Source organism: Tursiops truncatus, chromosome 14, assembly GCF_011762595.2.
Source record: "Tursiops truncatus isolate mTurTru1 chromosome 14, mTurTru1.mat.Y, whole genome shotgun sequence".
In the NCBI taxonomy this organism is placed as follows: domain Eukaryota; kingdom Metazoa; phylum Chordata; class Mammalia; order Artiodactyla; family Delphinidae; genus Tursiops; species Tursiops truncatus.
Window position 1 is genome coordinate 22,906,362 of NC_047047.1, and position 13,099 is coordinate 22,919,460.

General features: G+C 33.5%; 1 pseudogene; it reads right to left on the minus strand.

The window, feature by feature from the left end:
* Positions 1 to 352: 352 nt before the first annotated feature.
* On the minus strand, positions 353 to 898 carry LOC109551017 (pleckstrin homology domain-containing family B member 2 pseudogene; annotated as a pseudogene).
* Between the last annotated feature and the right edge of the window lie 12,201 nt (positions 899 to 13,099).

The following is a 13,099-nucleotide window of genomic DNA, read 5'->3' on the forward strand; positions in this document are numbered from 1 at the left end:
ACCATATTACTAGCGTAACACTAAACTAAATTATCCCTTAAGCACTAAGGCCTAACTCTAAAAAGAAAATGGCCTTTACAAACAGGTGTGTTCAAATAAGGTATTCTGAGAGTTCCATAAAAAAACTCCTAGAATGAGCCAGTGCCCCCAAATAGTCTACATTTTAGCTAAACAGCAGTCCAAAGCCTTCTCTGTGGTACTTATATGGATTAGTTATAAGTATGATGTCACTACTTTCAAAAGAACTACTAAAACTATTATTAAAAACATTTATAACAAACAGAAATGCCCTGCAAATTATATTATTGCACCCAGGGTATCAGAAGCTATGCACATCCAGGTTCCAAGGACTCTAGAAGACCCAGAACAGAGATCCTAAGGCCATGCCTATGGCTGTTCCAGGCAGCATGCCCAGCGCCAGGTCACAGTCATTGTCTCGATACCGCTCACAAATGATGACTTGTTTGGTAGGCTGCTGTCCGTAAAGTCCGGCATACAGGTACTGGTAGGGTACAGCATAAGCCTGCCCATTTGAAGCATATACAACTTCAGTTCCTGGCGGGTATGCACCACTGTATGGACCATAACCATAGGCATCAGGGTTTGGTGCAGCATAGGCTGTGTAAGGAGGTGGGGAGGAAGCCAAGGCAGTCTCATCATACATGACTTCACAGCCAACATGAGCTGTGTTTGTCCTGAAATCCTGAAGTGTAAATTTCCAGACCAAACAATCATCTGTGCTTTCTGCACAAAGACTGATGGTTTTCCCACCTAGGCAAACAATCTGCAGCAGACAGTCTTTCGGCTTCCCATCTGGAGGCCGAATATCCCGACATTCATGTCCCGTGTTGATGTTGATGCAGTCCACTGGCATGTGGACCTTATCCTCTACACTCTACCAAGTTTGGTCATCAGGTGACCATCTGACCACAGGTCGAACCAATTCTTCCAGCGCTTCAAAATAGTACTCTGTCTCAGCAACCTACCACTCTTCACGAACGCTGTATTTTCACCTGCAAATCCTCCGGCCGCAGCCACGCACCAAAGTAGGGCAGGAGTGCAAGGACGCTGCCCGGCTCCTCGGCTCCGACTGCCTCAAGCCCTAGTTGTCAATTTTTAAAATAAATTAACTTAAAGTTTTAATGAAATTCCATTAAATATCTAATGGGTATCTAATTCTGAAATTGACAAAAGTTAATATGCATAATCAATAAATTTTCTTATAAAGTACTTAATAAAGATAAACAAAATTGTGCAAATGTAGAATATTTACAAATATGTATGAAACAGAATATTAAAATACACGAGAATATTTATTCTCCCTTTTAATTAAGCCAATGACATTTTTTCTTTTCTTTTTCAAACAGAATTTTATTTTATAAAAGTAACTTAGAAAATAATAAAATTAAAATAATTTTTATAGAAACTCAACCTATCCTTCTGGCCATACACCTTTCATAAACATAGAAAGGCAGTGATAAATACCTTTGGGAGAAATGGGAGAAAATCTATATTAAAAATGGAGGCAGGGTGCTGCAGAAGAGATGATGAAGAACAGGAAAGTTACTTTCATGTGGAAATTATAAAATGAAAGCAGTATTTATTTTAGAATTTTAAGTACTATTATAAAAATCTCCCTAATATTAAATTTGTGGCCATTGCTACAGAACGCATCTTTTTGTTGGACAGCTTATTCCAAAGAGAACATATTAAGTGCAGTAGAATTTTCAATACAAACTGTTTGTGTTGACAAGGAGACACAAGTACGTTGGGAGTGAGGTGATAGATGGATAGAAGTTCAAAACATATTATTTTACAAAACTTACAATCTTTCCCTGATACATCTGTCATGAAAATAAGAATTAATAAATTATTTATTTATACCTTTTTAAGGACTTCACTTAAAATAAAATGTTCCTAGTTGGTTCTTGATATCTGGTCTATCTGGAAAGCACTGATCTAATAAGTAGTTGTCCATTTGTCCTTCAAAATCTAGCTGAAATTTTACTTTTTTACAAAATCTTTATCTTTCACCTACTAAACAGTGTGTTAAATTGAGGAAGGTTTCTAGGTAGATCCAATTTTGTGTTTCCAACATACAAAGCTATTCTTAGTATATAGTTGAGGAAAAAGTGAAAATATTTATTAGTATTTGAATCTAACAGTACAGAACAGGCAAACCAACTAAATATTCTAATTATCCAGAAATATTTGTAATTAAGTGTTTATCTTTTTTTCTGTGCTGAATTAGTATAGCATTATTGAATGGTTTTCCTGTCAACAGATATATAGGTGATAGATAGATAGATAGATAGATAGATAGATGATAGATAGATAATAGATAAAGAGAGATAGGTGACAGAGAGAGAGAGAGAGGGAGAAAGTCTGATAAAATCTGTACAAATACAATTATACAGAACACATAGCCTTAGTTTTGAGAAGAATGTTACTCTAGTTGACGTTTTTTAATGGCACATGAATCAGGACAAACAGAAGGGAGGAAGGCACCTAGGGCACAAATATTAAGGAAGTCCTCATCAGGGTGGTACAAGTGTGGGGTCAGCCCCTGAAAATGAGTGCAACCTTAAATTTTGCCCCCTAAGTACCTCACTCATATCACTCTGGTCTCTGCAATTGCCCAGTTTTGGAATTACCTCACTGCCTTATCAGCTTTCTTCCAAATTTCCAGTGCCTCCCATGATGCCTAGCTTCTGAGATGTCCTCCTGCACTAGAGCACTGAACCCCAATCATATTTAGGAGTTTTTCTGTCCTATTTCCTTATCAAAGCTCTAGTTGTTTCTGCACTGTTCATGTGGAGAATGCTGTCACATAGACAACTTTATAAATAGCTGTTTCATTTTTGAGATAAAAAGACTGAAAAAAATTCATCTAAGCTCCCCAGACAGTACTTGAATTTTATAGAAAAATGCCTGCATACTAAGGAATGCATTTTTTAGTATCCTCAACGCTCACTTCCACCTCAGTGCATCTGCTGGTGTGATCTGATCCCATGGTCCATCTACAGCCTCCAGTTGAGAATTGCCTCCTGGGGAGGATTCTTCTTCACATGTCTACAGGGAGCTGCCACTCACATTGCTGTCCACAGTAGACCCTGTGCTTTTTAGTTTGTTACATACACTTTAATTTCTTATTTATTGTGGTTTTTCAATTGTCTTATATGCATTGGTTTTATCAACTTGATTGTATTTTAATTTCTTTACAGTCAGGTTTTTTCACATTCAGACTTTTGTTTTATAAATCATGAATCTTTAATTCTCTGACATCAAAACAGACTATAATAGAGGAGCTGAAGTTATAGATTTGGGGGCCGGGATTCTCACTTGCATCACTAAAATTAATTCACATTTGCAAACTCACCATACCTCTGCTTAAAGCAAGCCCTGCCAGCGTGTCTTTCCCTACGCTTTACCACTGCCTTTTAATTGGTAACTAAAGAATCCAATTGTCATTTCTCCAAATGAAGGGAATATATTCTGTTTTTAAAAATGACTAAGCAACCTCTAGGCTGAAATCCAACTACACAGTGTGTATGGGTTTGGTAGCATTACACCAGATTTTCTCGTTAAAACCTTTACACAACAGTAATCCATCACTAAGTAAGATGTTCAATGACTTCAGAAGTGGAGGTTAAGAGACATTATAATCAAATAATCTTTCTTCTAAAACAGTTTAACCCTCCTTGTCAATAGAAATAATGGTAACATACTTTTAGCCTGGGACTCACCAACTCTAAACAACATTATTGGAGATGATACATGGTTTGTTTGTTTCTTTGCTTATTTGTGAAACTTCAGTTAAAAACTAAATTATATAGTAATAGATAAAGAAATAATTTAATTCAACTTTTGCTGACGTAAAGATGGAACAAAAAACAAGGAGAGAAACAGAAATGGTGATTCTTTTTCAAGTAAATATTAATAAAAAAATTATTGTGCGTGTTTTAAAGCATGGGGTTTGGAGATGGAAATATTTAGTATTGATATTGTTTTAGCTTTCATAATGGATAATTTTGAACATATGCATAAATAGTTTTGTATGAAAAATTCCCATCTACCTACCACCTGAATTCAGCTACCATCAACCTTGGCCAGTCCTAGCCTAGCCTCACCCCCTTCCAACATTCCTCCTTCAAATTTTTTGAATGTATCTGAGAAATCTTATCATTTCATATGTTAATATTTCAGTATGTAATTTCAAAAATGAGAACTCATTAACTTAACCAAAATATCAGTATTAGATTTAAAATGTAAAATAATTTATCATCAAATATCCAGTCAACATGGATATTTCCAATTATCCATTAATAAGAAATTGATTTTAGGCCTTATTTTTCCTCTTACTTCTGTATGGTTTCATTCTTCTTATCTGTAAAATGAGGTTAAAAGCCCCACCCGAAAGGGGAGTTGAGGATTAAATGAGGTAAGATATATATATATATATTCATTTTAATAAGATATTTTTTATAATACAATTTTAGATTTTGGGAATATGCATTAAATCTAAGTCATCAAAAAGTCATAAAGGGCAAATATAAAAATAAAATTGAGACTGGAAAAACTGTAAATCACACTTTGACCATCTTTGGATTCCTCTCTTTGTGTTCTCTCTTCTCCCTCTATCTAGACCCATTGCTCTCACTTCTTCCTCACTCATATTTACCTATTTGTGTCCCCCCAAAAGATGACTATTACCTGTTTGTCACTTGGAAATGATAAGCAAAACCACACTATGGTGTTGAAGTTATTGACTGAAAAAAGAAAAAGAGTGGCAATGTATAAATTTTCTCACATACTTTAGAGCACAACTTTGAACCTATGGGCCATTTCTAAGCAGAGGACATTTCTCTCTGCATCTGAATCCATAGAAGTGACAGCTAACTCCAACTATATATTTATAAAAAGTAGCTAGTCTCCCTTAATATAGATAGATTTCATTAAGATTTACCCTAATCACATGTCACTCATAAGAAAAGAGAGGGTCAATTTCCTCCCTATTTTAACTTTTCACTAATCCACTATTTTTTCCCTATTTTGATAGTATTTCAAATGAAATATGGGAAGGAGAAGTGTAAAACAGTTGAAGCTAAATTCCAAATACATTTTTAATGATAATTAATGCTCAATTTTTAATAACAAATGTCCAATTTTTGCCTCCTATGAGCAGTGTATGTGTGAGCCCATTTTTTTCACAGTTTCACCGACATTCTTTTAAAATTTTTCCCATTTGATATGTGAAAATTATATCTCTTGTTTTAAGTTGTGTGTCTTTGGTTAATAGTATGGTTGAGTATTTGATATTTTATTGGTTATTTCATTTGTGTCATTAATGTTTACATACTTTTTACATTTTTGTATTGGAACATTTGTCTTTTTTATATTGAATGCTATTTTATCATACGTACACAGTACACTTTTCATTTCCCTGTTTTCCAGGTTACCAAACTGCTCTGAACTTTCTATATTTTGACTAGCATTGTGTGCCTTGAATACTAATAATCATTGGACTTGCATGGTACTTAAAAGTTGAAGATTTCAAAGTACCTTATTGTAATGAATTCCCATCACACCCCAGTGTTTCAAAGGCCTTTTAAAGGCAAGTAAAATGGAAAGTGACATTTTCCTGGATGTATGGTCAGAGAGATGGCAAATTTATGACCAGAAACAAGAATCCAGATATCAATACCAACTCCATCCTCTCTTTTTTGTTTTTTTACCTGTTACCATAGGAAATAGAAAACTACATGTATGCAGGACATCTGCAAAAACCCAACCAATTGTTTTTTGTTTTGTTTTCTTTGTTTTTGATTTTGTTTTTGTTTTGTTTTATGATCCTGTCTTCTCTATGTGAGGACCAACAGATAAAATTTTGATATTCACAGTTATCACTCTATGACCCTGTCAGGTGCTGGTGAACATTCCAACAAGTACACCTAAGCATTTGCTGGATGCCCAGACTGTGTTCTGAGAGGTGAAAGAAAAGGAAAGGAAAGCTCTTTTACTAGCTGTGGAAGGCTACATTAGTGGAATATGCCTTCTAAGAGGATGCCTTTGCTCAAACAATTTTGGCGTTATTTTTGCAATTTCCCTCAGAAACTGTTTTGCTCCCACTGTATTTTGTTTAAACTATAATTTTGAAAAAAAGGAACAATGACAACGTGAGCATTCTACATTTCACTAAACAATTTAAAATAACAAATAGCTGTTAGTCCACTTTGTCTTGGTCCCATAATCCTCCTTACTAAGAAATTCATTTTCAAAGGGAAAACAATGCTTTTTCACTATTGATGGTATTCAAAAGAACACCATTATCAGAACCTAAAAAGCAAAGTTAAAGGAGGGTCCTTCAGGAATAGAAGCAATATTTGGACAGCAGGTGAGTCTCCATTATTTATTATTGTGTCCTCAAGGCCAGGCTCAGTGCCTGGCATATAGTAGACACTCAAAAATTCTTACTAAGTGAATAAAACAAAAATTCAGAATTCCAGAACCATTTGATAAAACAAGAATTTCATAGTGTGACATTGACATTGAGATTACTCCTCATACTGATGGAACAAATACTCCTTTGTGCAGTTTTACAAGATTCATCAATTAAAAAATAAAATTTTATTTAGAAATTACTTGAATTATTCAAATATGTTTATAAGCATAATAAACTATTTGATAAAGAAATTAGTTATATGATATATGCAAATATGTACTTTCTATTATTAATAATAGCAGAAATAATCTATTCTATGATGTAGGAAATGTGTTAGAATAATATTTTTATGACAGTTTTCCAGGAAAAACATCACCAGAAAACAGGCATGATTAATTGAAAATGATAGGATCAAAATGATCTATCAGGAAGGCTTGATAGGCAATTGAGGCTTAATATATTAGAAAATATAATGAATTATTATAAGAAAAACGGATACTGTTTATAAATTGTCAAGTAATTGTACAGTAAAAATAGTTCACTGCTTTCATATTAATTTAAGATTACCATTTGAGGATTTAGAGACAGTAAAATGTTTTAGTTATAAAAAGGTTAATTAAGACTTTTTTTCCTGTCTTCTGTGAGTCTTACATTCTCTGAGATCTGGTAAGAACTGTTAATGCAATCTTGTGTTTGTACTTAGAGAACTTCCCTTTCAGAAATTGCCATTTGAGAATGAAATATCTGTATCTCTCTACTTCATTGACTCTCCATCTGTTGTCAACAATTATTTGGGAGAGCACTTCTTATTTTCCTCACACTGCCTCTTAATTTATTTTTATCTTTTAACAGTTTCATAATTAACTCTATATTATGGTAAATGTCCTTAGGAAAAATGCTACAAAAATATTTTAGTGCAGAATATTTACATTACAAAGGACTTGAGATGATATGGCTCCCATAATGGGTATCCAAATTCCCTTTCATTTTTTTTACTGAGTAATGGATGTTATACACTTCATTGCTAGTATTGTTCTGGGTAAAAACAAAATAATTATGTAAACTAAAACAAATTGGATGGATGAGTTTCTTTGCAGAACAAAAAGTAGGTATCCTAAAATAATTGATAATTAAATCCAGCATAAATTGCTGAAATTTTCCCAGATCAAATTCAAAAGTGATATTTGGGTTACTTAGCCCTTTAAGTCTATCAGTGAGCTCTTGTTAACACCTCCCATGTCATTATCAATTCAAGAATATCCTTTTTTATTAAAATAACATCTATTACTTAGAAAGTATTTTCATACATTTCTGGATGTTATTGGAGGTGTGATTCAGAGAAGAAACTGACTATAACATTTCAGAACTTTGTAAGTGTTAATAGCAGTTTCAAGTAGAATGAGAAGCAAAATGCCACTCTCTACTTCCATAGAGGTTGGGTGGGGAAATGGGAAATAGATTCTAAAACTAATTTGCAAAGGCACCTGAGGTTACAAAATTAGAAGTGGTTTCCATGAGCTGAATTTTTTTACACTGTCATGAAGAACAGTAGGATAGAGTCTGAAATTGTTACACTATTTGTTCCTACTCAGTGAGTTATTCTTCTTGATTTAGGGATATACATTAAACACTGCAGAAAGTCTTCTTATATAAACTAATTACAATCTTAGAAGTAGAAAAACAACTACTATAAATATTGTGCAGAGAAAACAAGTTGAAAATATGCTTCTGGATAACTCAACCAAAATAATTTCTTACAGTAATATAAATTGAATGATAAATGCAATTAAGCATCTTTGGTATATTATGTAGTTGATGTTTAAGACACTTTTGAGAATGTAAACTTAAGTAATACTAAAATGCTTAAACATCCCCAAATTTTTGCTTCTATCTTCATTCTTAATTTCTAGGGTGACAGAATGATCCCATCCTAACATTTCACATGTTTGTATACAACACGGGGAAAATCCTCTAATTTCATGACATTATATATTATTTTTATTTACTGTATACAACTTAATATTAAAATGTTCTTTGAACAGAAGGGAAAGACTAATTAAAACAACTTCCATGGACCAATCTTAACAACTAATGGACAAACATAAACTTCAGTTGCATCTTTCTCTTCACCTCTTTAGACTTTGTGAAACACGTTCTATGCTGAATTGTGCAAGATCTTGGATTCTGACCACATATGGATTTGAACCCCACCTGTGCTACTTCCCAGCTGTGTAACATTGAAGACAGTACTTATTTCTGAACCTTTATTCCCTCTATGAGATTAATGGAATAAGAGAATAAGCTTGGGTAACAGTAGATCTTACCATATGGGGTTATTAGAATTAAGTGACATGAATGTAAAGCATTTAGCACAGTCTCTAGTGTATATTAACTGTTCATTAACTGTTAATTATCAATAGTATCATTATCATGTCTTTACAACTAAAGATGGAACAAAAGGACAAGACACGGGAGACCTGTTTGAAAGATGTATGGAAGAAAATGAAAATGAGAAAGAAGACAGGAAGGCAAGGAGAATGCCCTGGAGTAGGTGCTTAAAAATGTTGGCATGGGCATAATCAAAGACATTAACAAAACAAAGAAGAAAGCTAATATTTATTGAGCAATTGCAGTATGCCAAGAGTTTTTGAAACATTGAAACTGAGGCTCAGAAAAGTTATGTAGTTGGACTAAAGTCACATATCTAATAAATTACTGACAAGGAATTAATATTCAGATATTTTGATTCCTTTAAGCTAAGTTAAACCATTACTGGTCTCTTACATCCTGCTTATGATGTTACCATAGCGATGATTACTCTTGATGAAATATGTACATAAGACCAGAGTTAGACTATAAGAATCCTGATATTATTAGTTCCCAAAACCCATCTAGTTTACTAAACATTGAGATAGTAAAAGTTCTGATCACCCAATTCCAACATGGAGGTGAGGGGTTTTCCCCATATCAATAAGCAATGCTCAGATACCAGCTAGTTGTCTTATAATTCAGCTCAATTCTGACACTATCTACCCAGATATAATGACAGATTCTACAGGTAAAGGCTCAGTCCCACAAGACTACCTCCCCTCTCCACTTCAGACACCAGTCACAATTCCAGGTTGTCACTTGACTGGCCTGCTATAGATTGGATGTCCCAACGACCCTCACTTTGTGTTTAACTAATTTTCTAGAGCAGTTCACAGAGCTCAGAGAAATTTTTTACTTTTTAGATTATTGGTTTATTATGGAAGGATATAACTCCAGAAAGGCCAGAAGGAAAAGAGGCATATGGCAAAGTATGGAGAGAACAGAGCTTCCATGCCCTCTGAATGCTCCATTCTCTCTACATCTCCACTTGTTCATCAACCTGGAAGCTCTCCAGAGCTCTCTCTTTTGGAGTTTTATGGAGGCTTCATTACAAGCTTGGCTGATTAAATTAATGGCAATTGGGGACTGAACTCGATCTCCAGCCTGTCTCCCCTCCCAGAAGGTCAGGAGGTGGGACTGAAAGCTCCAGCTGTCTATTCATGGTTCCCTTGGCAAAGAGTCTCCCATCATTACATGCCTTCCAAAAGTCCCCTTATTAAGATAAACCCAGTTGTTGTGTGTTATGAATAACAAGACATCCATTTTACATTTATGGCTCTGAAGCGATTTCAGGAAGTGATGACAAGAGACAAAATATTATGACAAAATATGCTCCCATTATTTTTATCACTCAGGAAATTTCAAGGGTTTTGGGACCTGTGATCCAGGAACTGTGGACAAAGACCAAACATATCTGAATGACCAAATATATATTTCTTATAAAACACAGTATTTAGTCATGGAACTGATGTGTCTTCTTTCTATTATTAACCTTTGCACATTTAAAGGGAAAATCAGAACTTTATGGTCTTCCAAAAAAAAAACCTTTTATTCGTCATGGTATAGTGGTGACCTTGGTCTTCTTTGAAATCACTCATGTTGACTGAAATAAAAACGCACAATGTGAGAGCTGTGAATTTAAGTTTTATTTGGAGACTTAATGAGGACTATAGCCCAGGAGACAGCCTCTAGGGGAGTGCTAAGAAACTGCTCCACAGAGGTAGGGGAACATCCTGGATATATATATATATTTTTTTTTTTTTCAGGTAAGAAATACATGTTATCAAGCATACATCTTGGTAAAATGTTATTGTTAGTCATGTGGATCAGATATCTCAGTTAATGATTTTAGTGCTTATCTATATATTAAAAGATGCAAGAATCTGAGGGTCATTGAAATTCTTCCATTTTATCTATCTAGGGTCCCATGTATCCAAAATACAGCACGCTTCATCCTAAATTCATTTTAGGGTATACTTGTAGGTCAACAGCTGCAGTGGTTAAAGACTTGATCCATGTAATAGCTGGTAACTTTCTTTGTTTACACTCATTTAACATTTATTCAAGTATTGCTGTGTAACATTATGCATAGTGTTTCTTCTATTCTTACTTCATGAATTTAATATATGAATCATCTTTTTAAAGAGATCTATACATTTTATATATGCATCATCTATACAAGTAGTGTATAAGCCAACAAACTAAATATTTTGATATTCTCACAAATCCTAGCTCAGAATTGAATAGCAATCTTTGAATAGGAGTTTAAGCCACTGAACATGGAGAAAGCATACCCATGTCAAATGACATATTATTGAAAAGACATGATGAATATGATTGTGATGGAATGATATATTGTTCAGGAAAAAAAAAAGCAAACAGAATAGAAATGCATGAAGAGACTCTTAATTGTACTCTGATCTTAAATCTACCTTGTACAACTATTAAAGAAGTCTGCTCTTCGAGGCCACGGGCAAAAATCCAATTACTTACAACATTACATACATTCCTAGAACCTGAAATTCTTACATGATTGCAACAATATGGACCAAGAGCCTTAAGTACACCTACAAGCCTTGACTCACTATTCTAATTCTAGGAATATATGCAAAGAGAAGACTAACCAGAGTTTAAACACAAATATTCTCTTTGAAGAATTAGAGTAACTGATACTTGGAAATTGCCTTTAAGTCCAAAAATAAGAGCTCCTTCAATGATGTCATGGTTATCTGTTCAATGGAGTATTACACATTCTTTAAAAACTACTTATACGAAGGGTATTTAATGCCATTGGGGAAAAGAGAAATATAGAAAAGTGCAAAACTTATCTTTGTTACTTATAATTAAATAGAGCAATATATTTAAAATATAGGTATATCAAAATATTATCTTTTTATTTTCTCTAAAAAGAAAATATTTTAATTTTTATAAATTGTTTTACAACATCATTATGATGAAGTTAAATAACTTTAAAGACTAACACAATTAAAACTTTATTATCTATTTAGTAACATCAATTTTATAATTTATTATAAAATTATGTTTATTGATAATATGTAGCTACTAATATAAATTTATAAGTGGATATTCCAATACATAGTTAAACTGAGAAAGTTAACCATCAACCTTATTCTACTAGTTTTACTAGTTTTTATAGTGACCAGACTATCATATACTTAAAACGTGCATTGTATATAAGGACAGCTAAGTTATTTTTAAGTTTTTTTATAATTTTTCTCCAATTCTGAGATAAAATATATTGGGTATAGAAAAATTTATGGATTCAAATACTCTGACCCATTTAGAACATCCATATAAAGTTGCAAGACAAATGGCATATTTACAATCAGAGTTTGCTGCTTGGATGTGGATGGGTAAGTCACAGAGGATCCTTTTAAAGGAAAATAATAGCTTTAAAATAAAACTTCTCACGCTTTATGATCACTCCCTTGAAGAGTTCATTTACTTTTCTGGTTTCAACCATTATGTCTATGCCTTACAGCTCCCAAATCTGTATTTCCAACTATGCTTACTCACCCAAGTTCCAGATCCATATTTCATACACAGTTCCACTTAGATATCTAACAGTCACCACAAACTCGAAATAACCCACCATAACTCTCTCAACCGAATAAACATGTTCTATTTTCTAACTTTCGGATGTTGTTAATAGCATCAAAATGTGTCTAGTGTACACATTTGTGGTACAAAATGTGTACCACACCCTCTCTTTTCTCTCAGCATTAACAACTTGATGGTTTCTAAATTCCTCTGGGCTCTTTGCCTACTGAGTTAGCTCAATCAGCATGTTCTGTTGACTCTTTCTTTTCCTAATTCTCCCTAGTTTTCTATTGCAATCCTTGCACTCTAATCAATCCCTCATCACGTCATACCTGGAGACCTGCAGTCATCTTTTTCTTGGACATCTTTAAGTACACTAGAGGTGTTATAGCTGGCTTTTAATCAATCACACTGTCTCACCCATGAGTTATAGTTAATTTAAAATTGCAAGACTTAGGAATTAGAATGTTTTTATTCAAATTCAGTCTGTAAATATCAAAATACATTCATTCTAAAATGTCTTTGATATAATATATTGGATACACACTGAGAAAATTCAAACATTATAGAAAAAGTAAAAATATTATTTCACCTTTTAACAAATTTTCATCCAGGATCTAAGAGTTTCTTAGTCTTCTCTACCATGTTAAGCAGGGTAGAGAAAATAGTCATTTCAAGGATGCAACTAAAATGATGTATTAGAAAATAGACTATAGGAAAACATAA